This window comes from Alosa sapidissima, chromosome 12, assembly GCF_018492685.1.
Source record: "Alosa sapidissima isolate fAloSap1 chromosome 12, fAloSap1.pri, whole genome shotgun sequence".
Taxonomy (NCBI): domain Eukaryota; kingdom Metazoa; phylum Chordata; class Actinopteri; order Clupeiformes; family Clupeidae; genus Alosa; species Alosa sapidissima.
The window spans coordinates 20,810,460-20,834,962 of record NC_055968.1 but is presented as its reverse complement, the minus strand read 5'-3'; the positions used below and the strand labels follow the sequence as shown (position 1 = coordinate 20,834,962).

The window sequence follows — 24,503 nt, the reverse complement described above, 5'->3', positions numbered from 1 at the left end:
GTGACATTAATAACACATGAGCTAACACAAGAATACTGTACATACACACTTCAAAAGTCACACACACACACACACACACACACACACACACACACACACACACACACACACACACACTAACACTACTTAAATATTAAAATATTAAATATTAAACTCTACAGGTTAACTGAAGGTACAGAATACACACACGCACGCACACACACACACACACACACACACACACACACACTCACACAGGGATACATTCTGAGCAAGATGGCAATACTCCAGTCAAGGGAAATGGGAAAAGTGAAAGCGCAAGGAGAGGCGCAAAAGAGGGAGAGTGCCCCTTTAAAAATAGCTCTCCCCGGGCCTGAGCGCACTGAATTTACAGCCCCCATTAAAATAAAAAGTAAACCCTCTTTAGGCTGAATTTATGGCGTGTAGCAGCCAGCAGCCCCAGCGACACAGCAGCAGCCGCCGCTGCAGCAAGCAGCAGCTGTCCCAAACACCAGGGGTTAACCTTCGGTCTGCCGTCAACCAACCAATGTCCCCAATCCCCCTCCGCACGCCCCTTCCTACCACAACCAGCTCCCCCCCCCCCCCCCCCCCCAGCCCTCCCTTCACATCCTCCCAGCCTGCCCCCTGACTGAGGTCCGGCCACAGTCCAGTCGTCACTCACGCTCACCCTTTCTGACAGAGGCAGAGGAGGGGAGTGCGAGCTGGCGGGTTTTTTCGCTCGTGCGTGGCTCCAAGCCTGGCGGCTGTGGTGGTGATGGTGATGGCGGCGGTGGCTTCAATTTCACACAGTCGCACATTCCGATGGCTAACACATTCGTTTCCTATCACGTACGCTGTTGCTTGATTGCTCTCTCTCTCTCTCTCTCTCTCTCACACACACACACACACACACACACACACACACACACACACACACACACACAGAGACACACACACACACACACACACACTGACTCCCAACCCAGAGGGGCAGCCTTTGATGCTAATTGCTGATCATGAAGATTTACCTAAGGAGAAAAGTGAGGGTAATCTTTCATAATGATGGCGACAAGCGAGCAGTATGATTTGTATGCAGGCTTAAGGCTACATCTGGTTTATCCTATGGCCGCCAGGAAAACTTGGAACATGGCGTTTTGTGTTTTTCCGATCACACAAGGACACCCAAAATGCAATCTGCTAGAATGCTAGAATGTCACTTCAGAGTATCTGTAAGCTCTTCTGGTATATGGTCACACCACGGAACAGCCAGCAAAAACCAAGAAACTCTCGCTGGCAAATCCCACCAGTATCATTCCACCCCCACTATCCCTGCACACAAACACACACACACACACACACACACACACACACACACACACACACACACACACACACACACACACACCATTCCCCCAGAGTTTGGTCCACACAGCAAGCCCTCCAAATGCCTAAGTTCTCTTAAGAGAGAGGATCAAGGACAGAAAAGCACATCCATCTGACCACTGACTAAGTGATCTGCTTATCCCTGAGGATCTCCTCAGACATTATCCTGCGAAAGCAGACTTGGGAACTTTTAGTTCTTTGGCCTCTCATCTGAAAATAAAGCTAAATAATGGTTTAATTTCAAAGTTTTACTTCACTTAGATTTTTTAAGCATGGTACCAAGAACAATTAAGGCTCCTCTGCAAGATCTAGATGCTTTTCAAGTCAAAGACCCAACAGATTTCCCAAAAGTACCTAAAAGGTTTCTTTGTGGAGCCTTTATTAGTTTTCCTGCGCACACACACACAGACTGAAGAGAGAGTTTACTACACTGCCTCTCTTCCTGCCTGCATTCTGTTATTGTTTCTCATTTTACCCTCGCACGCTAAGATCAACAGGACCTCACCCATCTCTGCCTTGCGCCAAAGCAGCAAAGAACAGACGCCGCGAGAAGCTTTTATTTAGTTTACTAGAGGTGACTCAAACATTCTATTTTGGGCCATGCATTTTCTTTCTCTCTGTCTCATTCCCTCCAACCTCTCTCTCTCTCTCACTGTCTCTCTCTCTCTCTCTCTTTCTTTCTTTCTTTTCTTTGCTCTGCCTCGTTTGCCAGCCAAACCGGTAATCCTGAAAATTGAGGGCCCTTGATCGGCCGTCCAACCTGCTCCATAAGTGCAGAATGCACTCTCCCGCGCGCTCCCCTGCCTCCGCGGGCCTGCCAGGCCCTCCTGGGGTGGTGCTAATGGATGGGAAAGGCTGGATGGTTCCTCCAGCGTGGCATGTGCGTCTCGTCTCGGCTCTGTGTGTTCTCTGCACTTTGTGTTCTGCGGTTAATTATAGGAATTTTTATATCAAACTCGCGTGTGCTGTTTTTATTGTCTTTGGTTCTCTTCTCCCCACTAGCCGGGTCAGAGCGAGGGTTGCTGGCCCGACCTGTGGGTGAGATCGAGCTGTGTGCTCCCTTTCTCTCTTTCCTTCTCTTTCTCTTTCTTTCGCTCTCCTTCTCTCTCTCTCTCTCTCTCTCCATCTCCCGCCCCTAGACCCCATTGACCCGCAGCCACGATATGCCTGCAGCAGAACGGCGGCCTGCCAGGGCCAACAGCAAAACACACGCACATGGAGCACGAGCACACACACACACACACACACACACACACACACACACACACACACACACACACACACACACACACACACACACACACATTAAGGCACACAGCAGTGGTGCACTGGCCTCAGTAGTGATGTGATTATATTTCATGGTGCTGATGGAGGGAGACAACACCATCATGTTTTCATTCTGACTCTACCATTTCTATAAGATGGGAATGAAACCCTATCCACACCGGTTCAAATACTGTTCTGCATGAACCATAACAGGATGTCTGTGTAAAAAATGGGGAGTAGCCCCCTCGGCCCATCACCAACGCGGCACACAACTGTTCACCTATGGCACACTCAAATAAATCCATTCCCAACAACATCCCAACACACCCACACACACACACACACACACAGGCACGCACAAACGCACAGACACACATGCACGCGCAGGTGCACACACATGCACACACACACATATGCATACTCAGGCGCTCACACACACTCACACAGAAAGTCTTGCATATACACACACACACATGCTGACACATACATGCGCACAGGCCGGCACGGCCTGCGTTCTCAGTCTCTGTCGTGCTGCCAAGCCTGGGAGTTTCCTTTAAACAGAAAGGTTGGCAGTGGAGAGACAAGTGGAGGAGAAGAACAGGGATGGCAGGGACCAAGGGTGGCGCCCCGACCGACAGACAGACAGACAGACAGACAGACAGGAAACTCTGACTGCTCTTTCCTTACGCTCGGCCCGACAGCCGTACAATGTCACCATTTTGAGAGGGGCCACCGGTCATACGTGGCAACCTTACCATAAGCACATACAGTGCATTACGTTGACCCCTTAAGTCCACAGAAGAGACAGAGCGCTGCACTGAAATGACCCACTAATTAGGAACACATTATCGCACATGGGGCCCCAGCCAACCCAGGGCCTCGCTGCCTCTCTTATCAGAGAGCATCTGTGTGAAGAAAACCAGCTGAAGCGATGATTAAATAAAGGCGCCCTGAGAACAAAGCTGGAAGCTGCCCTCTTCTGCAGAACGAATGCAAGCGCTCTCTCTTTCTCTTTCTCTCTCTCTTTTTCTCTAGCTCTTTCCCAAAAGCGATGCATTCCAAAATTTCATTAGTGTTTGGACAAAAAAGAAACAGAAACGTGAAGATGAAAGAAAAAAAATGAGGGGAGAAGAAGGAGAGAATGTTAAAAGTTCCCCTTCAAAATGGAGAAGGGTTAGAGAGGGTGGGAGTGAGAGGGAGGGAGAGGGAGGGAATGAGAGAGAGAGAGAAAACACATGCACATTCATTTATCAACACATGTGCGCATAGAAGCAATTGACCTTGAAGTGTATTAAACCTTGGCTGTTTGTTAGCATTAATGTTCCTTCTTTTCCGACTGAAACTTTGATACTTTTCGAAACATGTTATGAGGAGGTGCCGATGACAAGGTGTTGGACTGCCAGAGCCTGTCAGCCAACGCGCTCACACTAGCACACATTCTCCCTCCTCTCCTTCTTTCTTCCTCCCCCTTACTCCCTCGTTTCTTCTGAGCGGCCGCGACCGTGCGCCATACCTCAACGTGACGAAAAGGAGGATCTGAGATGAGGGAGTGTTCAACGTCGGAGGGTGAAAGACAAAGCGCACTTCAGGGAGGGAAAGAAACAGAGAGACCAATTGGAGAGAGAGAGTCAAGTCAAATCAAGTCATTTTTATTTGTATAGCACAGTTAAAAACAACAGAGTTGACCCAAAGTGCAAAGATAGTGAGAAAGAGAGATAGCAAGAGAGAGAGAGAGAAAGAGAGAAAAAGAGAGAGAGAATGTGGATGGGAGAGCAAGTATGGCAAAACAAATAAAAAGATATGGGTATAGAGGCCGCCATGTGCTGTACAGCTGTCAGGCCTCTCCTTTAGTCCTGCACAATCTCTCCAGTGCCAAGGGGCATTATGGGATACCTCCAACCAAGCACAGGTGCATGGGAGACAGAAAGGGCCTGCGATGAGATGTTTACACTGGTCACCAATAAACCGCTGTGCAAGCCTGGGGGCCGAGGTGGAAGAGAGACGTCGTGGTCAATTGCTTTTTAGATATGTGTGCACTGAACAGTTTGGATTTGTATTGGGTCTAATGGGATATATAAAAACCACTGTAGAGTGTGGAATACTCAGATGCACGGATGACATGACACAGATTTAAACAGTGAAAAGGTCCTCACTGCAAATCTTCACTGTCATGACTCGACAGCGCTGGCTTGCACTGAAAGGACTTCAAGACACTGGTCTTTGGCAGCTTTCTAAACTGGATATCCAAATCCTGCTTACTCTCCCACGTTATTCCTCTCACTTGCTTTTCCCATTTCCCAACTTCTGTTTCCGCCTCTCTTTCCTCCAGTGGCCGCTTGTGGAGGCCTTACCATTGAGCCCCATGTTACACATTACGGTAACATGCATGTGGTGTGTGTGTGTGTGAGGATGTGTGAGAGAAAGAGAGAGAGAGTGTGTGTGTGTGTGTGTGTGTGTGTGTGTGTGTGTGTGGGTGTGTGTGGGTGTGTGTGTGTGTGTTTGTGTTTGTGTGTGTGGCTGGGCCCTTGATGGAAAGCTCCTTCAGGCACTGTGAGAATCGGTGCTGCAACAACAACAGTCGAAGGCCCTCCAGCCCATCCACTCATCCCCAGCGGGGCCAGACAGCCTGGGGCCAGACACAAACAGTGGCCTCTGGCTTCCCACATTATGACTATACCTCCATCTCCTCCTTCCATCACTCCACCCACCTGTTCCCCCCTTCATTTGACCCTCCAACCTTCCTTACTTTATCCTCCACCTTCACACCCACAGCAAGTGTTGACTAGGCGGGGTGGGGTGGGGTGGGTGGGGTGTTGCTGTTTGGGAAGCGACTGGAAAACATTCAGACTATTTTTCCTCCTCATTTTCTCTTCACCCCCCCCCCTTTTCCCTCTCTCTATTCTCTATCTGCTTTTGTGTCGTCGTGACGACAGCTTCGTCCACCAGCCCACCTAAAACAGTTCCAGATGAGGCTGTGCCGCGCAAGAGATCCTTCCAGATCCTTCCAGAAAATGTGGTGGCTGGCGGAACCGAGTGGAATGTCGGGATTCGCAAGGTCACCATGGAGTTACCCAAACCACTCCTGGGAGAGAGCTACGCTTTGCTTCGCTGCTGTCTACAACGTTTTTATCATCCAGTTTTTCGAACGAGTAGCCCTTTCTTTTGAGGTAACCCTGTACCCTGTCAGTTGCTATAAATGCAACATGGAAACATAAAAATGCCATCAAACTCGATTTCCAGAGCTCAAAGTTTGCCAGAGTATTCTTAACTGGCCCAAGGCGCCTCTTTGTGTAACTTTGAGTTACGTGAGGGTAAAAAATGCTTTCAAGTGATGGCATCTGGCACGGATAAAGTGGGCTGCACTGGTGTCTGCCAGCTCTAAGTGCCCATTGCTCTGCCCTCTAAGTGTTCCAGAAGTTTCTATACATTTTCACACGTCCACACATCCAGGCTTTCCAGCCTTTCCTTTGCTTTAACACCTTTCAAGCCCTCTACACTTCTCTTTGCTTCCCTTCTTCACCTCTTCTTTTCATTTCTCTCTCTCTCTGGCACTCTGCTCTTCACACTCTTCTCTATCTAACCAAATCCTCACACCTCTTTGCCTGTCTCTGTCCCTCTTATCCTCCTAGTCTGCCTCTCTCTCTCTCCCCTCTATCTCATTCTCTCTCTCTATCGCTCTCTCTCTGTTTCTCTCTCTCTCTCATCTCTCTCTCTCTCCCTTCATATCACTCTTCCTGTCTTCTATCTCCTCAGCCCAGGAAATCTGGGGATTACCACGGGGCCAATCCCAGTGGCACAGGGGCCAGTCCGCCGCCCACCTCCCCCAGCCCCAGGGCCTGAACAGAAAGCCGTTCATTATAACCTGCCCTCCAAGCTCCAACCCCACCACCACCACTACCACCACTCCACTCCCCCACCACTCTAGCAGCTCTTCGCCAGCCCCCCTGGAGCACTGTCGGGGGGCAAGACATGGCTTGGTCCCCCCTCTCTGTCTCTCTTCCTCCCAGACCGGCTGGAGACAAATCTCCTCATCCTTCATTCTGATCTCCAACCACCCCTCTCCAACCTCCTCCTACACCTCCCTGCGCCTCCTCCCACCCTCTCCTACACCAGCACCCTCCACCCTCCTCCTTCCCGACGCCAATCATCCCATCTCCACGGCTCCGTCCCCCCGTGCAGCGCTCCCCGCTCTCTCGGCTGACCCCTGCGGCTTCTGCGGGCGGCCCCGCTTAATAACGACCTGCGGGAGGGATTGCCTCCGCTCTCCTTACACTTGTCCACAAACAAACCCCGCTGTTTGACTTGGCAGCGCCCGTTGCCACGGCGCTCAGCCATTCTTCCCTGCCTGCCCACTGACAGAGATGGATAGAGAAAGAGAGGGAGAGAGACAGAGATGGATAGAGAGAGAGAGAGGAAGAGAGAGAGAGAGAGAGAGAGCGGGAGGAGAAAGAACGATGGGAAAAAATAATGAAGTATCATTTGAGTTGAAGCAGCAGTGGAGTTCCATTTGTCTTCTCAGTTGTGAGGGTGAAAAGACAGAAAATAATGAAAACGAATGAAACAGAGAGCGAGGGAGAGAGAGAAAGAGAGAGCGAGAAAGAGAGAGAGAGAGAGAAAGAGGGAAGGGGATATTAAAGAGCATGAGTAAGTGTAAGAGCAGCTGAGAGATGAGGGAGAGAGAGGGGTGTGCTGGAGTGGGTGGCACATTTGGAGCAGGAGGATGGCTGAGCTCAGGCTGTGCAAACAGACAGCGCCGAGCCATTGTGGAGCTGAGGTCAGAGAGGCCTCCACCAGTCCAAGACACACACACACACACACACAAAGAGACTTCATACACACACACACACACACACACACACACACACAAAGAGACTTCATACACACACAAAGAGACTTCATACACACACACACACACACACACACACACACACACACACACACAAAGAGACTTCATACACACACAAAGAGACTTCATACACACACACACACACACACACACACACACACACACACACACACACACACACACAAGAGACTTCATACACACACACACACACACACACACACACACACACACACACTTCATACACACACAAAGAGACTTCATACACACATACACACACACACACACACACACACACACACACACACATACTTCATACACACACAGAGAGACCTCATACACACACCACCCCCGCAGAGTAGTCTCTGCAGTTTCTGTTACGCATCCCCATCCATTCAGCAGATAGCTCCGTTAGTCCTCTCTCCCATGTAGAGAAATGATTGAATCCCACAGGAGTTCCCTGCTAACATTATATGATGTGTGATGCAATCTAAAACAGATGATTTGGTTTCATTCCCCTCAACGAAAATAGACGGGAGAATGTGACTACAGAGAAAGACTTAGAGAGAGAGAGGAAGGAGAGAGAGAGAGAGAGCAAGAGAAAGGAGAGAGAGAGCACTGATCCACCGATCTCCACAGAGTGACTACACAAAGAGACTGTGAGAGAGGGAAAGAGAGAGAGACAGAGATGGAGAGAGAGAGTCACACACGTAGGCTCAGTGCTGTGGTCAAAGCGAGGCTGAAGCCCTCTTATCTGCGTGGTCTGCTTTCATTCATCTAATGGTTTCAGACAGTCTAATTCTCGGAGAGTGATTTGTATTTCGCAAACTCCCGTCCGTGGACTCGGCGCTGAAACACGAGAGCAGCTCCAAATCTCCCGCACCATGATAAATGGCACAATGGTGAAACGCGGCGGAAAGGAAAACAAGGGGAGGGGGAGAAAGAGAGAAGTAATGAATGAGAGAGAGAGAGAGAGAGAGAGAGAGAAAGAAGAGAGAGAGAGAGAGAGAGAGAGAGAGAGAGAGAGAGAGAGAGAGAGAGAGAGAGAGAGAGAGAGAGAGAGAGAGAGAGAGAGAGAGAGAGAGAGAGAGAGAGAGAGAGAAGCTTTTGGAGATTCCAGTTTTCAGGGGCTCAGGAGCCATGGCTGCTGCAGTGGTGCCGGCAGCGGCAGCTGCAGACCAGGCCGAGTTGGCCGGGCGCTCCCTGAGCTCCGGGTCCGTTTAGTGGGTGGTTTTTCATGGGGAGCGCGGGTCAAGAGAGGGGGCCTGTCATCAGCCTCCTGGGTCTGTGTAGTCTGGACCAGAGCCGCGGCTGAACTAGCATCTGATTTTTGGGGACAGGGGAGCGGGGGGACAGGGTGGGGGTTGGGGGGTGATGTGATGCCATCTGTCCTGGCACTGCTTGTGGGCTACGCTGGGATTGATGGCGAAAGGAGGTGAAGCAATTCAGAGGGAGGGTGTGTGTGTGTGTGTGTGTGTGTGTGTGTGTGTGTGTGTGTGTGTGTGTGTGTGTGTGTGTGTGTGTGTGTGTGTGTGTGTGTGTGTGTGTGTGTGAATGTCTGTTATCTTTGTTGGTAAATATCTCGCTATTGCTATGTCAATACAGGGAACCCTGTTGGCAAGTATTGATTTCTAGGTAGCAATCATGTGCACTAGCCCATGTAAAGAGGTTGTTGGACCAATGTGTGGTCACATAAAAGATGGGAACGCTATGAAACTTTGGGGAAATGATACTTTGTGTGTGTGTGTGTGTGTGTGTGTGTGTGTGTGTGTGTGTGTGTGTGCGTAGGAGTGAAAGTGTGTGTGTATATGGACATGCTGCACACACATGTGTGTGTGTCTGTGTGTGCCTGTGAGACCGAGAGACGTGGAGGAGAAAGTGTGACATGTGTTTCTCTTTAGCAGTGGAGTAGGAGCTGACTGCCAGTGAAAGCCAACCCCCCACCTCCTCCTCCTCCTCCTCTTCCTCCTCCACCTCCTCCTTCTCCTCTTCCACCTCCTCCAGTCTGAGGATGGGGTCTGGTGCACAGCTGTCCCTGCGCTGCCCTCACCCTCTACATCCACAAACAGACCTGTAACCTACACACCGCCTTATCAACACATCACTCTCTCACTCCACTCCCTGCTTCTTCCTCTTCTTCTCTCTCTCTCTCTCTCTCCTCCATACTCCTCCGTTTCATCCTGCCAGGTGCTTCCCTCCCTCCTCAGTGTCTATTTACTCAGCTTTCATCTTCGTCTTTTCCACGTTCCTGCCTTCCTCTCCCACTCTTTCATGTGCGTGGGGGAGAGTTTATGTGTTTATGTGTGGTGTGTGTGTGTGTGTGTGTGTGTGTGTGTGTGTGTGTGTGTGTGTGTGTGTGTGTGTGTGTGTGTGTCCAGCAGCGCTGACTGGGCATGTGGGTTATTGTGTGTCCAGATTCGGAATACATGTATGTGTGAGAGTGGATGTGTGTCTGTGTGAGTGCGGGTTTGTCCACTGGGGAGTACATACACTCATGCTAGTGTGTGTGTGTGTGTGTGTGTGTGTGTGTGTGTGTGTGTGTGTGTGTGTGTGTGTGTGTGTGTGTGTGTGTGTGTGTACGCGTGTGTGTGTACGTGTGTGTGTGTGAAAGAGAGAGAGAGGGAGAGAGAGAGAGAAAGTGTGTGGGTGGTGTATGTGTATTTGAGTGTGTGTGTGTGTGTGTGTGTGTGTGTGCATGTGTGTGTCCAGGAGTGCGGTCAGTGCTCACTGAGTGGTCTCTCTCTGCCTAACCACGCTTCTTTGGGTTCTGGCTCGGACAGGCAGGGAGCTCTAGCGTAGCGTAATCCAGGACAAACACACCATTTCACGGCAAATCACCCGGAGAAATGTCCAATTTCACGCAGCAAGGCAAGCTGGACTGAGCCAGTGGGAGTCTTTCTCAGGGAGAAGAAAGGAGAGAAAGAGAGTGAATGTGAGAAAGAGAAAGAGAGAGAAGAGAAAAGAAGACATGAGAAGAGAAGTGAATAAAAGAGAGGAGAGATAGATGACTGTGTCATTGCCTGTCTGTGGGTGTTTCTGTGTAAGTGGCGTGTAAGTACTGAGCATGAGGAAGAAGTGAACTCATTCATGTACCTTTGTGTGTGTGTGTGTGTGTGTGTGTGTGTGTGTGTGTGTGTGTGTGTGTGTGACTGTGTGTGTCTATGAGTACATTCTACACTATGTGTGTTTGTGTGTGTATGTATGTGTGAGTACCAAATATGTGTCTATGTAAGTGTTTGTGTAGGTATGTGCCTGCATGTGTGTGTGTGTGTGTGTGTGTGTGTGTGTGTGTGTGTCTGTCTGTCTGTGTGTGTGTGTGTGTCTGTAACAAATGAGTGTTTGGGGTGCACTTAGGTGTCTTTTGTGTGTGAGAGCGTATGTGTGTATGTGTGTGTGTGTGTGTGGATGTCAGTATGCTTGTGTGTACAGGTGTGTGCAGGTGTGTTTGTGTGTGTGTGTGTGGGTGTGTTTGTGTGTATGTGTGTGTGTAGCGACTGCATGAGTGTTTAGTGGGGGGAACGATCCCATGCAGTTCCCAAGGTCATGGCAGCCCGTCCCTTTTAATGTACTTCATAGGATTTCCAAAAACTTCTGTCAGCACGTCCATGCAGAGAAAAGAGGGCAAAATCATCCCCTCCAATGAAAACAAGCTGTCTGAGACAGAGCGTGGAGGACAGGATTAAAAAACATAGCACTAAGGAACACCAGGAAGGGTCCAAATACCTTACAGAGTGAGACAGAGAGAGAGAAAGAGAAAGAGAAAGAAAGAAAGAAAGAAAGAAAGAAAGAAAGAAAGAAAGAAAGACATTTTTTCCTCCAAATGGAAAATATTTGCGGGCTGCTTTGATTCTCCTCTTCTCTTCTCTCCTCTTCTCTTCTATCCTGCTGTGCATGGCCCTCTTCCTCTCTGCGGGTGCCCGACCAGGGCCCCTAATAAAGACGTGTGTCGCTGGGCTAAGGAGGGCTGAGCGATGAGGCAGCTGCCAGGTTGACGGCCTGTCAGGCAGCCTGTCAGGGAGCCTGGGGGAGGCAGACATGGGTGGGGTGGGCTGGGCTGGGTGGATGATTGAGGGTGTGGACTGGGGTGGGAATGTACTTCTGACAGAAACGCATCCCCAACAATGAAGCTCCCCTTCTCCCTCTCCATCTCTCTCTCCCTCTCTCTATCCATCTCCCTCTCTCTCTCTCCATCTCCCTTTTCCTGTATCTCTGCCTCTTCGCTGCATCAGTCTGCACAGCTCTGCTTCCAAGACTGGGAGAATACATCATGTCAGCTCCTTCCATCACCCCTCCTCCCCCACCCCCCCCACAAATCCCTTCCCACTAACATCACCACATCACCCCCCCCCCCCCCCTCCCTCACTCATAACCCCCCCCCCCCTTTCCTCCATCACTCATAACACCCCCCTCTCCAGGCCTAGCCAGCAGGGCCGCCCCGGTCCAAAACAGAGCTGCCTTTGGAAGGTGAGGGTGTGAATTGAAAGCAGATGAAAGTGCGGGTAACAGCCAGGCCAGGCGGCGGCCCAGTCGGTCCTCCTCCTCCTCCTCCTCCTCCTCCCCGCCGGTGCGATCTGCTGGACCAGGGGTGCACTTCAGGCTTTCCACTCCACTTCCTCATCCAAGTGCTCATCCTCCCGTGCCCCAACAGCCGACCGCCTGACCGCCCACAGCTGCTGTCTCGATCGTGTTCTCTCAGGCCTCACACACACACACACACACACACACAGCAATTGTTATTAAAAAGCACATGTAGAAAAATAGGAGGAGAGAAAACTAAAGAAAGAAAGGAGGAGTGAGAGAATTAAATAAAGAAAGAGAGACTCTGAACACATCAAATAACAGGATGTAACTTTAATGCCAGAGCTTTACAAACAGAGTACTGAAAAGAGTGTAAATGAGAGAGAGAAAGAGAGAGAGACAGAATAAAAGAATGAGGGAGAAATAGAAAAAGAGGGAGAGAGGGAGAAATTGAGAGAGGGAGAGGGAGAAAATTAAAGAGGGAGGGAGGGAGGAGAGAGAGCCTGGCAGAATCTGCGAGACTCCCAGGTTGGGCTGCGAGCTGGTCTTCATTAGGCAGCAGCCCTCTCCAGAACAGTCCCAGCAAATACCCCTCCACCCTGTGCCAAAGTTCCGAGTGTGTGTGTGTGTGTGTGTGTGTGTGTGTGTGTGTGTGTGTGTGTGTGTGTGTGTGTGTGTGTGTAAAATAGAGCGTGTGTGTGTTTGTATCGGATGCAGTTTGTAGGTATATGTCTATATCTATATGTTTATTTAAAGTATGTCTATGTCTGCATGGGAAAGTAAGAAACGAAATTTCAATTCTTTGTATGACCAGTGCATGTAAAGAAATTGACAATAAAGCCGACTTGACTTGATATCCATTCTCACAGTTTATGTGTATCTTTGAGTGCACCCAGTACAACGCAGTGGGTTTTTCTGAATGAGTGTTTGTATTTGTTTGTGTTTGTTTGTGTTTGTGTTTGAAAAGCAGAGATGTGTTTTTTAGATTGTTTGTGTTTGTTTGTTTGTTGGTTTGTTTGTAAGCTGTTGTTTGTAAGCACATCAGTAGTGTGAATAAGTGTGGGATTCCCCAGGACAAGGGGATTACCATGGAAACTCTACGTCTACTTCTCATAACACACTCTCATCACTTCTGCCGACACACAGCCAAGTCTAACAGTGCCCAGCCCTCTAAACCTACAGCAAGGGGATGAGAACAGCCACTCACACACACACACACACACACACACACACACACACACACACACACACACACACACAAACACAAACACGTGTGTGCATACACACATGCACATACAATCCACACACACACACACACACACACACACACACACACACACACAACACTGTCCTCACCTAGTCAGGAATCCACCAAGCCCACCACCATCACCACCAGTGGAAAAGCAGTCTAAGTGGAGAGTGCAGAGCTGTGGTGATGGCCTCCATGAATCTACCTCCACACAAACCAAAACCACAACCCCCCCTTACACACACACACACACACACACACACACACACACACACACACACACACAAGAAACATTACTGTGCTCTTTGCCCGTCAGGTTTCAATTAAGACCAAACGTGCTCGTTGAGGAGAGAGAGAGAGAACACTGATGCAGCTGTGCTGTGCTGTGCAGGTCTGTGGGGGCTGTGCTGGCCAGGGTGTGTCCAGGCCCCGGCGCCCCCGTCCTCCACATCGTCTGAATGAGAGCGAAGAGGAGAGCGGGGCTGGAGCGCGGATCAAAAGATGCCTCTTCGCTTCGCTCGCTCACCCCCTCCCCGACTCCCACCCACCCGCCCTCAGACCTCGCATCTCACTCTAATTATTTCTGAAATCATTACTCAAGATCTTGGCCAGGTTCCCCCCTTCTGAGAGTCCCTCCGCAAAATGCAGAAATGTTTTGGTTTTGGTGTAAACGAGTTATTTACGGCCCGGTCTGATAGGCCCTTGTGTTTTCCACACAGCGGGTGGGGTAGTGTTTCTGTGTGTTTGTTTATTCTTGTTGTCAGCACAGTAGCAGGACTCCAAGCATTTGGACTGTATGTGTCTGTGTGTGTGTGAGAAAGAGTAAAAAGAATGAAACGAGACAGGAAACATGAAGTAAATGCCTGCACTGTGTGTTTTGTGGAGGGAGGAACTGATAACACACTTTTGTGTGTTTGGGTAGTGTATACAGACATGCACTTCAGACACACACACACACAGACAAACACAAAGTCCTACAGCTTTTCATGACTTCGGGTTTGTCAGCTGTATGTAGATGGAGCATATGTAGATGGAGATGGTGAAATGTGCTGTCTTAAGACACACACACACACGCACACACGCACGCACACACACACACACACACACACACACACACACACACACACACACACACACACACACACACACACACACAGGCACACACACAGACACATACACAGACACACACACACACACACACTCACACACTGAGAGAGTCTGTGAGACCAGGCTGCCCTGTCTTTGATATGACTTGAGAGTGCGGCTGGTGTCTGACTGGCTCCCCACAACAAAACCACAGTTTGGTAAATGCTGCCACTGCCTGCCACATTTCCCCAGCAAGCCCCCGTATCCCCCCACCACTCCCCTCCCACACACACACACACACATACCCACACACACACACACACACACATACACACACACACACTCCTCTCCAAAACCTCCATGATCGTGGAAGCCTGCTTGGTTGTCAAGGAAAAGTGCTTCGTGTGTAAAAACATGACTGCGGCCATGATTGCGATGAGCAAGACGTTTGACTGCTCTGGCAGAACCCCCCTCCACACACACACACACACACTCCCCCCATTCCATAGCTCAGTCTTTTCATTCCACACACAGATTTTGGGGGTGGGAAAAAAAGAAGACGAAAATTAAAAAGAAAGCATTTGGTTTGGAACTGCGCTAAGCAGCTCTGGCATGCTGTGCTTCATGGGAAACTTTCGTACAAAAATAACAGAGTAAATAGGAATCTGAGCGAACCCGGCCGCTCACTCGCTGGGCCCGCCACGGGGAGATGGTGCGGCTATTCGACGGTGGTCGCTTTGACTGACGGCTGCTAGTCACAAACGCGCGCACTCACACACACGCACGCTCACACACACAGAGGAGCCAACCGACTCTAGACTGGCGAGCCGGAGGATTTCGCCCGGAGGCAGTATGTTTGCTTAACACCGGCTACGCTTCACCCTTCACCCGCAATCCACCATTAACACGTCCGCGGAAGCCTTATAGCATCTGACGTTCCACCCCGCCTCCTTGCGGTGCAGAGACAACATACGGACCGACGGATAATCACAGACTCGAGTGTGGATTTTGTATAATTTAGATTAATCTAAACGAAGAGATGACAGTTGAGGTTTCTGCGGAGCAGAGTGCAAACTGGGTAACACAACTCAGCTGCTTTTGTTTCCAAAGCGCGTCTGTTCCCTCCACAAACTCTACTCTGAGCGTAAAAAGGTTGAACGCTATCTTCAGGCCACAGGAGCTGGCGTGGGTGAGTCGCGAGATGCAGAAGGCTTTTTTTTTTTTTTCTGGCAGCCGCCGTGGCATCTTTGAGCAATGGGTTGGCGCTTGCGCGGGCTAATGAGCTAGCCTGGTCTTATTAAACACCTAGTGCACACATCTTCATGAGTTGTGTCTGTAATGTGAGCCTGATATCCAGGGGAGAACCTAGAGCCTGGGCCTCATACATCATGGCGCCTCTGGCGCGCATACGAAAGAGAGAGAGAGAGAGAGAGAAAGAGGGACTGAGAAAGAGAGGAAGAGAGAGAGAGAAAGGACTGAGAAAGAGAGGAAGAGAGAGAGAGAAAGGGCGACTGGCAGACACTCTAGCCCCTGAGAGCGGGTATCCCTCTGCCAGCTGTTCACTCACTCTTTCCTCCTTTCTCTCTCTCTCTCTCTCTCTCTCTCGCTTTTTATGTCTTTGAGGCTTTTGCTATTCCTCTCATATTCTCATTTGCTAGTCTCTAGGGGTGTAACAGTACACAAAAATCACGGTTTGGTACGTACCTCGGTGTTGAAATCACGGTTCGGTTCATTTTCAGAACAGTAAACCTTTACACCCTAGCCCCTCAACCTCCCTCTCCACCTCTGTTTATCCCCATGTGCCTTTGTCTTTGTCCATTTTCTCACCCTTCTTCCTTGTCAGTCTCGCTTTCTCTGCCTCTCTTTCTCTGTCTCTCTTTCTCTGCCTCTTTCTCTGCCTCTCTTTCTCTGCGTCCCTCTCAACTTCCTTGATTTTTCTCTGTCAGTCTTTCCCTCATTCAATACTCACTCACACATTCCATCCAGTCTGTCTGTCTGTATTCTCCTCTACCGAGTCTCACATGGTCAGGCTGGGTCACTGCTGATGGAGTTCAATGAGTCGTACTGTCCACACTCGGAGGGGAACCCCGCTACCCTCATGTTTCAACACTGAGCTGCAGCAGAGGCTTATGGGAACACAAATACTCTCTCTCCCTAATTCTCTCCATCTCTTTTTTTCCTCACCTTATATATCTCTCTCACTCTCTCTCTCTCTCTCTCTCTCTCTGCCTTTCTCTCTCCATCCCTCCCCCCTCTCTCATATTTATGCTATAAATCTCCTGGAGGCCAAGGCCAATCAGTGGAGAGTTTTACGGGCGCAGGGATTTCTGGGGACGAGCGAGCGAGCGAGCGAGGGAGCGAGCGGTGGGCTTGGTCGGGCAGGGTGAGGCAGGGGTGACGGGTTAAGCAGAAGGTTGTGGGGTTAGTGGAGACATGGAGACCTGCTCCAGCTCCGGTCCCTATAATGAACGAGGGTGATTAATAGAGCTGGGGATAGGGGTCAACCCCAGTGCATCTGGGGGAGTGGGCAGAGTGGGGGAGTGTTCATTCTGGTCGTCGGGCTTTGGTATAGTCGGGTCCAGGGGGCCGCCATGTGAGGTGAACGCAAGGCTAGAGAGAGCTCATTTTGCTCCATGGGCTACCCTCTACACAGGTCCATTACTGCTAGTGTGAGGCTCACTGATGTACGTTATCACAGATTTATACAGAAACCATATGTAAGCATCACATACATATTTCACCAGCCTTTTCATTGTGGACTATGCATCCTTATCGAAATCATGTGAAATAGCTTGTGTTGCAAAATAGCTTGTGTTGCATTACAAAAGTTAAGACCACAGATTTTCGTAAGTATTCTTCTTCTTTTGTGGTTTTGTGCACTCCTGTCCTCCTGTCTTAATGGTGGGACGTCACATTTGAGTGTGGGTCCAGTGTTGTACATGGCAGTACTTTCACTGTGGCTGGAGGGAAAGTGGCTGTGGCAGGTTTAAGGTCTGAGCCCTTGTCTTGTGTTTTATTTTCCTTAGAGTCTTTAAAACTGTCTACGGCGTATAACCCCCCCAACCCTCTCCTCCCTCCTCCCTGGTCTTTGCATCCTCTCGTACAGCCTACGCTGTGGCCTTGCTGTGACCTCTTGGTTATCTCCAGTAAAGATCACCGCCTCTCTGTCGCTTTTTAAGTCTCTCTCTCACGCACACACACACACACACACACACACACACACACACACACAGCACACACGTACACACACACACACATGCACATGTATAAACATAAACACACACACACACAAGCACACACAAACAGACACACACACACACACACACACACACAAAGAAAGTACCAGTAAACAGAGTATGATTTATAGAGACAAACTACAAGACACTGCTGTACTGCATGTTTGTTTGGTTTAGTATGGACTTGATAAAGTCTTGTGTGACTGAATGTGTGTGTGTGTGTGTGTGTGTGTGTGTTTGTGTGTGTGGACAGAAGACAGATAGAAAAGGAGATTGAAAAGGAGAGAGACAAAGAGTGACTGATTTTGTAGGATAAATATTTTAAAAGACTAGAGTATGATGCCAACTTTACTGTAATAATGTACATGCTAGACACAGTAAACGAAGCCTGAACTTTCATTTTCTAACGTAAGCTGTTCGTAGTCCCCTCTTATGGAAGATCACAACCACATGACTCTCTGTTAACACAATGAAAACAACAATCAGGTATCCAGGGGCGGACTGGGACCAAAAATCGGCCCTGGCATATTTGGCCCAAGCGGGCACACCTAATTAAATACAAAATCTTTGCATTACCCTTAAATATGCATATATTTTCAACTGTCATGGAGCACTGAAAGTGATAGGCCTCACTGGCTATCACTCTCACTGATCAGAGGTAGCCATGGAGTACATGATCTCCATATTCAAGTAGCCTAGGCTATACAAGCAATTATTAAAGAAGAGTTTCTGCTTGAATTCAAAGTATCATTTCAAATTATTTAATAGGCTACATTTAAACTATACAATGCTCAACTGACAGCAGCACCAAACAGTTACTGAATTTGCCTATGTGTAAAGAGCTAAATTACCTAGATTGTAGTAGACGTTAATCACTGTAAGACAACTGAAACAACACAAAATAAATAGGGCTGTTGCTGGAAATATTTCATTCCTGTAGGCTATACTACATTGCTGGTACATTTTGGAACATTATAGCTACATTAACTAATTATCTTTAATGTCTTCCAGTAGCCTATCATATAGGTGCCTATCGTATAGGTTACCGTATATTAGTTGGCTTGTGCATGAATGTGACTTGAAGTTTTGTAGCCTACATTTCCATCAGTCTACAGTCTTTTAGCCCATCTTTACCATGATAATTAACGCTTCCAAGATATAACCCTTTCGACGCTCTACTTTGAGAGACCAACCACCACTCATGTCATCGATGTTGAATTTTGGGCGTCTGACGGAAACTGATCAATCTGACCAACAATTAACATCGATTTGACACTCTTTTGCTGTCCGGGGTTGCAAATCATTCATTTAGAACATTTAAGTTACGCTGTTTGTTATTATAATCACAGCACGGCCTTAGGTTATCATCACCACATCATTACATTATCGCAATTAATAAGTCATCATAATCGTCATCGTCAGCATGGCATGTCACACATAGCCTACCTGCTCCACCACTGAGTTCTTATCATGTAGCCGCAAGGCTCCACCACCTGCTCACTGTCCCTCTGTATGCTTGCTTACATCCTCGTTCAAACTCAACGAACTTCTTCAACATGTTGCTGACATTTGCTAGACATTTGCTAACTTCGATTAACTTCTGATGGCTCACAAAATCCTGGCTCTGGGCCAAAATGCGAGGGGTGGGCCTGGCGTGAGCTGTTATTGGATCAGTCGAGTGTCAATATGGAAATGTAACCAGTGGGCCGCTGATTGTCCATCCTTTGGGCCGATTGTTGGCCAAAATTATTAAATTATATATATAGCCTATTCTATCGGCCCAAAAGGTGCGTCGGCCCACCGGGAAAATGCCCGGTATGCCAGATGGCCAGTCCGCCCATGCAGGTATCTTCAGATCACGAGAGAGACATTGATGGGGTAATGGAAACAGAAGGCAGGATGTTCTACTGTTAGTGCTTGACATTCAGACAATCAAATTACTTGTGTGAGATTGTCTCGTGATTGTGTGCATGTGTGTGGTGTGTGTGTGTGTGTGTGTGTGTGTTTGTGTGTGTGTGTGTGTGTGTGTTTAAAGCCAAAGAGAGGTGTTTTTACAGACCCTCTGTGACTCTGCCTCAGCGCCCTTCCCTGCTGGGACAAAGCCCTCTCTTAATTACCATTTGCTTTCTATTAAGCTGTTCTCCCTTTTAATACAGGCACCAACTTTTATTATTTTTACGCCATCAGAACATCCAGCTTCCAGTTAACGAACTGCACTCAGTTTTTGCCCTTATGTTCCTATTTACACCTGGAGACCCCAAAGCACTGCACTAATCTTCACATCCTGTTTAAATGTAGTGGCATAGGGCTGTGCTGAGAGGACCCATATTCCAGGTAGACAGTCTTAAGCTTCACCAATGACTGTATATACAGTATATATATATATATATATATATATATATATATATATATATATATATATATAACTCTATATATACAGTCAATGAGCTTCACAGACACTGTTTGTTTTTTCTCAATTACGTACAATGTAGTAATTTACACTACATATTTCAATAGTTTTCTCCTCACAATCAAAAACTCATGATTGCTTAGCTCTTTATTGTTTTTGTGTTTTTCAACTGTTCACACTGCAAGACAGCTGACAAAAACTTCTGACATATACCACATATTTAACCGGATTGACCGGGAGCTGGACCTTTGAGTCTTTTGATTGGGCACTGTAACTCTGCTCAATCTTGCACAACCAATAACAACTAACCTGACAGGAGTTTGGCCAGATTGTAAAGTTTGTCGGGGCTGACAGAGCTAAAATTGGACCAAAATAATACCGTTCCATCTGGCATTAGAGTCACTGGCCTAGAGTGGACTGTGGTGAGTTGGTTGGTTACTGTATATGACATTGATGAATTTGGTTACTGTATATGACATTGATGAATTTGGTTACTGTATATGACATTGACAAATTTGGATATTGTGTGAGACCCGCAGATAGTACAAGGAATTGAATATATTGTCCCATGTACAAACAGAATTGTAGAACAGCCAACATATGTAGATTAGGCAGGAGTATTTGCTGGGAGATATTGTTTTCCATGGCAGTACATTCAGAAACCCGAAGTGAGAGAAGATCTCCTGTCATCTGTGGCCCTGGTCTTTGACCTCTAATGAAATCACAGCTAAAACATGCAGTGAGTTGCTGACCATAGACATGTGGGGTCAGACAAGACTGCAGACAACTCCGCTCCGCTGAAACTCTGACGCAGAACAGTGTAAAAAGAAAAGAAAAGTGCAGCACTGGTCAAAGTCAGTTGAGGTTGACCTGAAGTGTGTTTGTGCCCAGACAAGTACAAGTGTGTGTGTGGAGTGTGTGTGTGTGTGTGTGTGTGGGTGTGAGTGTATGAATGTATTCATAGGTCATAGGGCGATGGTAGTTGCAGTGGCTTTTGGCTGCCGGACCCACTTGTCCTTAATGCATATGCAGTGCCCCGACCCACAGACAAACACTCGCTATATTTTCCAAACACACACACACACACACTCACAAACACACACACACACTCACAAACACACACACATACACACACACATTTACAAACACACACGACCAGGCTGACCACAACAGCTGGTGTCCCAGGCAGCTGGTGTTTGCTGTTGGTCATATGAATGCCTGCACTCTTTATTGCTCCTATGTGTGTATGTATGTGTGTGTTGGTGTGTGTGTGTTTGTGTGTGTGCATGCACTTGGGTGTGTATGTGTGCGCTTCTGAATGTGGGCATGTCTATATAGTTGTAGTAGTAAAAAGGTTAGAGGAATTGCTGACATGCTTGACAGTGCCAGAGAACACACACACACACACACACACACGCACACACACACACACACACACACACACACACACACACACACACACACACACACACACACACAGTGAAAGCAGAGAGAAATTCACAACCCCCCTTTCTCCGCTTCAAGGCCTCTGGCTGTATAAATCCAACAGGCACCAGATTGTTTACCCCCCAAAACAAAGAGTAACTAAACACTGTCTGTCCCCAAGGTACAAAGAGAACCCGCTCCCTCTACCATCCTTCTGTCTCTCCCCCTCTCTCCTTCTCCTGCCCGCTCTCTTTCACTCTGTGGCTAGATGACCCCCATGGAGAGAAGCCAGGCCTGGCTCTGGACTCAATGGTGAACCACAGAGATGTACTTTACACTGTTACAGCAGGCTCCCCAGAGGCAGTGGTCTGCTGTTACTACTCTCTTTCTCTTTCTCTCTCTCCCTCTTTCTTTCTTTCTCTCTCTTTCTCTATCTTACTCTCCGTGCCTCTGTCTCTCTTTCTCTTTTTCACTGGCTGACTCCTATTCAGCCTTCTGTGATCTGCAGTAGTTAGCCTGGCTGGTAATCTTGCTCCTGGCCTAGAATAAGCAGTGGAACAGAGTGGACAGTGGCACAACTGTGTGTGTGTGTGTGTGTGTGTGTGTGTGTGTGTGTGTGTGTGTGTGTGTGTGTGTGTGTGTGTGTGCGTGCGTGCGTTTGTGTGTGCACTTAATACATACATTGCATTACATACCGTTTGTACATTTATGACTGCATGTGAGGGCAGATATACTTGCACACAGCTGTTCATGTGTATTGGTATGTGTGTACATATATGTGTGTGTGTGTGTGTGAGCATATGATCTACCTCCGTGGCTGGTGACACAGACACATGTTTGTTATCGAGGGGATTGGGCAGGCTGCTTTCATCTGGGCAGGCATGATGGTTCCCTCGCTCCCTGTCTGACCCCTCTACCTTTACCACTCTCCGTCCCTCCCTCCCTCGCTCCCTCCTTTCCTCTCCTCCCTTCATGGTCCACACACCCGTTCTCTCTCTCTCTGCTCTCTCTCTCTCTCGCTGCTGATCCTCTGCCCATTTCCACCAGCTATCGTCTGCTTTTCATCTCCCACTGAACACACGTAATAGATGGAGAAGGGAGCCATTTTTTGGGATGATGTGGTGTGGTAGAATAGACATCCCTCACCATGAGTCTGTGTTAGTGTGTGTGTCTCGCTCTGTGTGTGTGTGTGTGTGTGTGTGTGTGTGTGTGTGTGTGTGTGTGTGTGTGTGTGTGTGTGTGTGTGTGTGTGTGTGTGTGTGTGTGTGTAGGGGTTTAATGGTGTGGAGGGACATTTCCCTGTGGATTTCATGGATTTGTTTGTGTATACAGTAGACAAAGTACAAGAAGATTTATTTGTCAGAGAAAACATACACACACACACACACACACATACACACACGCACACACACACATACACGCTCACACACCCTAACCTCTCCACCCAAGATTACACCCTGTGCAAACACAAAACCTTATGCCGTTTATAATCAAACAAGGACGTTGTCCACCTCTTAAACAAACAGTGTGCGGCTTGTACAGGTCAGAACGGTATCAGAGGATCAGGCTTACGGGGCACTTCTACACCCAGGGCCCCTGGACACACATCAATGTGCAGTCGGCTCAGACATCAAGAAACTGTATGAAAACTAACACAGACCTCAGGAGTCTATGAAAGAAATTCACTGAGAAAATTTGACAGGGCAGAAAGCCATCCCGAAGCCCTCTCCAACACATGCGGGTGCACGCAGACACACGGACACAGACACAGACACACACACACACACACACATAAACATGCACACACACACATGCACAAACACACACACTGTTAGGCTTGGCATTCTCATTATGTGGCGGTTTGGATTCTTTTTCAAGGGATCTGGACCTTTCCTCCAGAATAGGAGGGAGGGAGGGAGGGAGGGAGAAAGGGAGGAGGAGGAGAAGAGTGGAGAAGGAGAAGAGTGGAGGCAGGGGAGGAGAGAGAGAGAGAACAGGAGAAAGACAGAATGACAGAGAGGAGGGAGATGATGATGGTGTGAAAGAGAGACAACAAAGGAATGATAGATGCTCTTTGCTTGTTTGCAGAACATATTGAGGGGGTGTGGGGAATTTTACAATGAGAGCTTTCCACTTCCATCTTTGAAGTTGCCAGAATTATTTACAATATGTGGAAGAACATGGGGCATCAGAGGAGTATTCACTGCACCTTGAAGTTTACTCTCCTGATATCTCCAGGCTTTTTGGCACCATAACTACCCTCTATCTCAAACCAAAAGTCTCTATCAAAAGAAGTAAAAGCAAAAAAATCCCCAAAGATTACCTAAGAGTTCAGCTACATGTCCAAGAATCGTAAAACTGCTTCCTTGTAAAGTACAGTAAGGGGAATATCCAATGAAGCGCGCATGAGAGAGAAAGAGAGAGTGAGAGAAAGAAGGAAAGAAGGAAAGAAAAAAAAACATCTTGCCAAAGCACATTTCACCTTTGAATAATGTTACTTTAAGTTTCAATTACATTCCTTCCAAATGAGCCTCGAAACCCTGTGGGCTGATTAAAAGGAATTTATTTGTGTTTCTGCGTGAGGGAAAATGGAGGCCTGAGACCTGGCCGTGGCCACAAGATGCCTTTAAACTGCTGGATCAACACGAGAGGCATGGTCCAACAGCTCTGATCCTGGGTCAAGGAATCTGTTTAGATCAGCCCTAATGGGGACGGAATACGAAACAAATCCACTGACCCCAGGCCTGTGTCTTTTATTCCTCTTGAAATACTGTACGCTAAACGCGCTGTTAGCGCTTGAGTGTGTTCGTCAGAGGCACTCGACTGCGGAATGGCTCCTCGAGTCAGTATTTAAGCACGACCACCAGTCTACGCAGTCGGGGGTCTCTCCTGTTCCACTAACACCCTTCTCCCAGCCACCGCAGCTCTTAGCAGGCTGCGCTACTGTGCGGGGGCCTCCATAGCATTCTTTAAATATCTAGCCGACTTAAACCAGACTTCACACATCTCGTTTTTTTAATGCTCTAACTCTGGGGCAGGAGAAGTGGGAGAGGAGAGAGTGAGAAAGTCAGGGACAGGTGGAGAGAGAGTGGGAAAGAGAGAGAGCTG

At 48.3% G+C, this 24,503-nt stretch overlaps 1 protein-coding gene across 1 annotated transcript in view; it reads right to left on the bottom strand.

The window, feature by feature from the left end:
• trabd2b (TraB domain containing 2B) overlaps positions 1-24,503 on the bottom strand; it is a 76,043-nt gene that overhangs the window by 32,855 nt on the left and 18,685 nt on the right. The window lies entirely within an intron of this gene.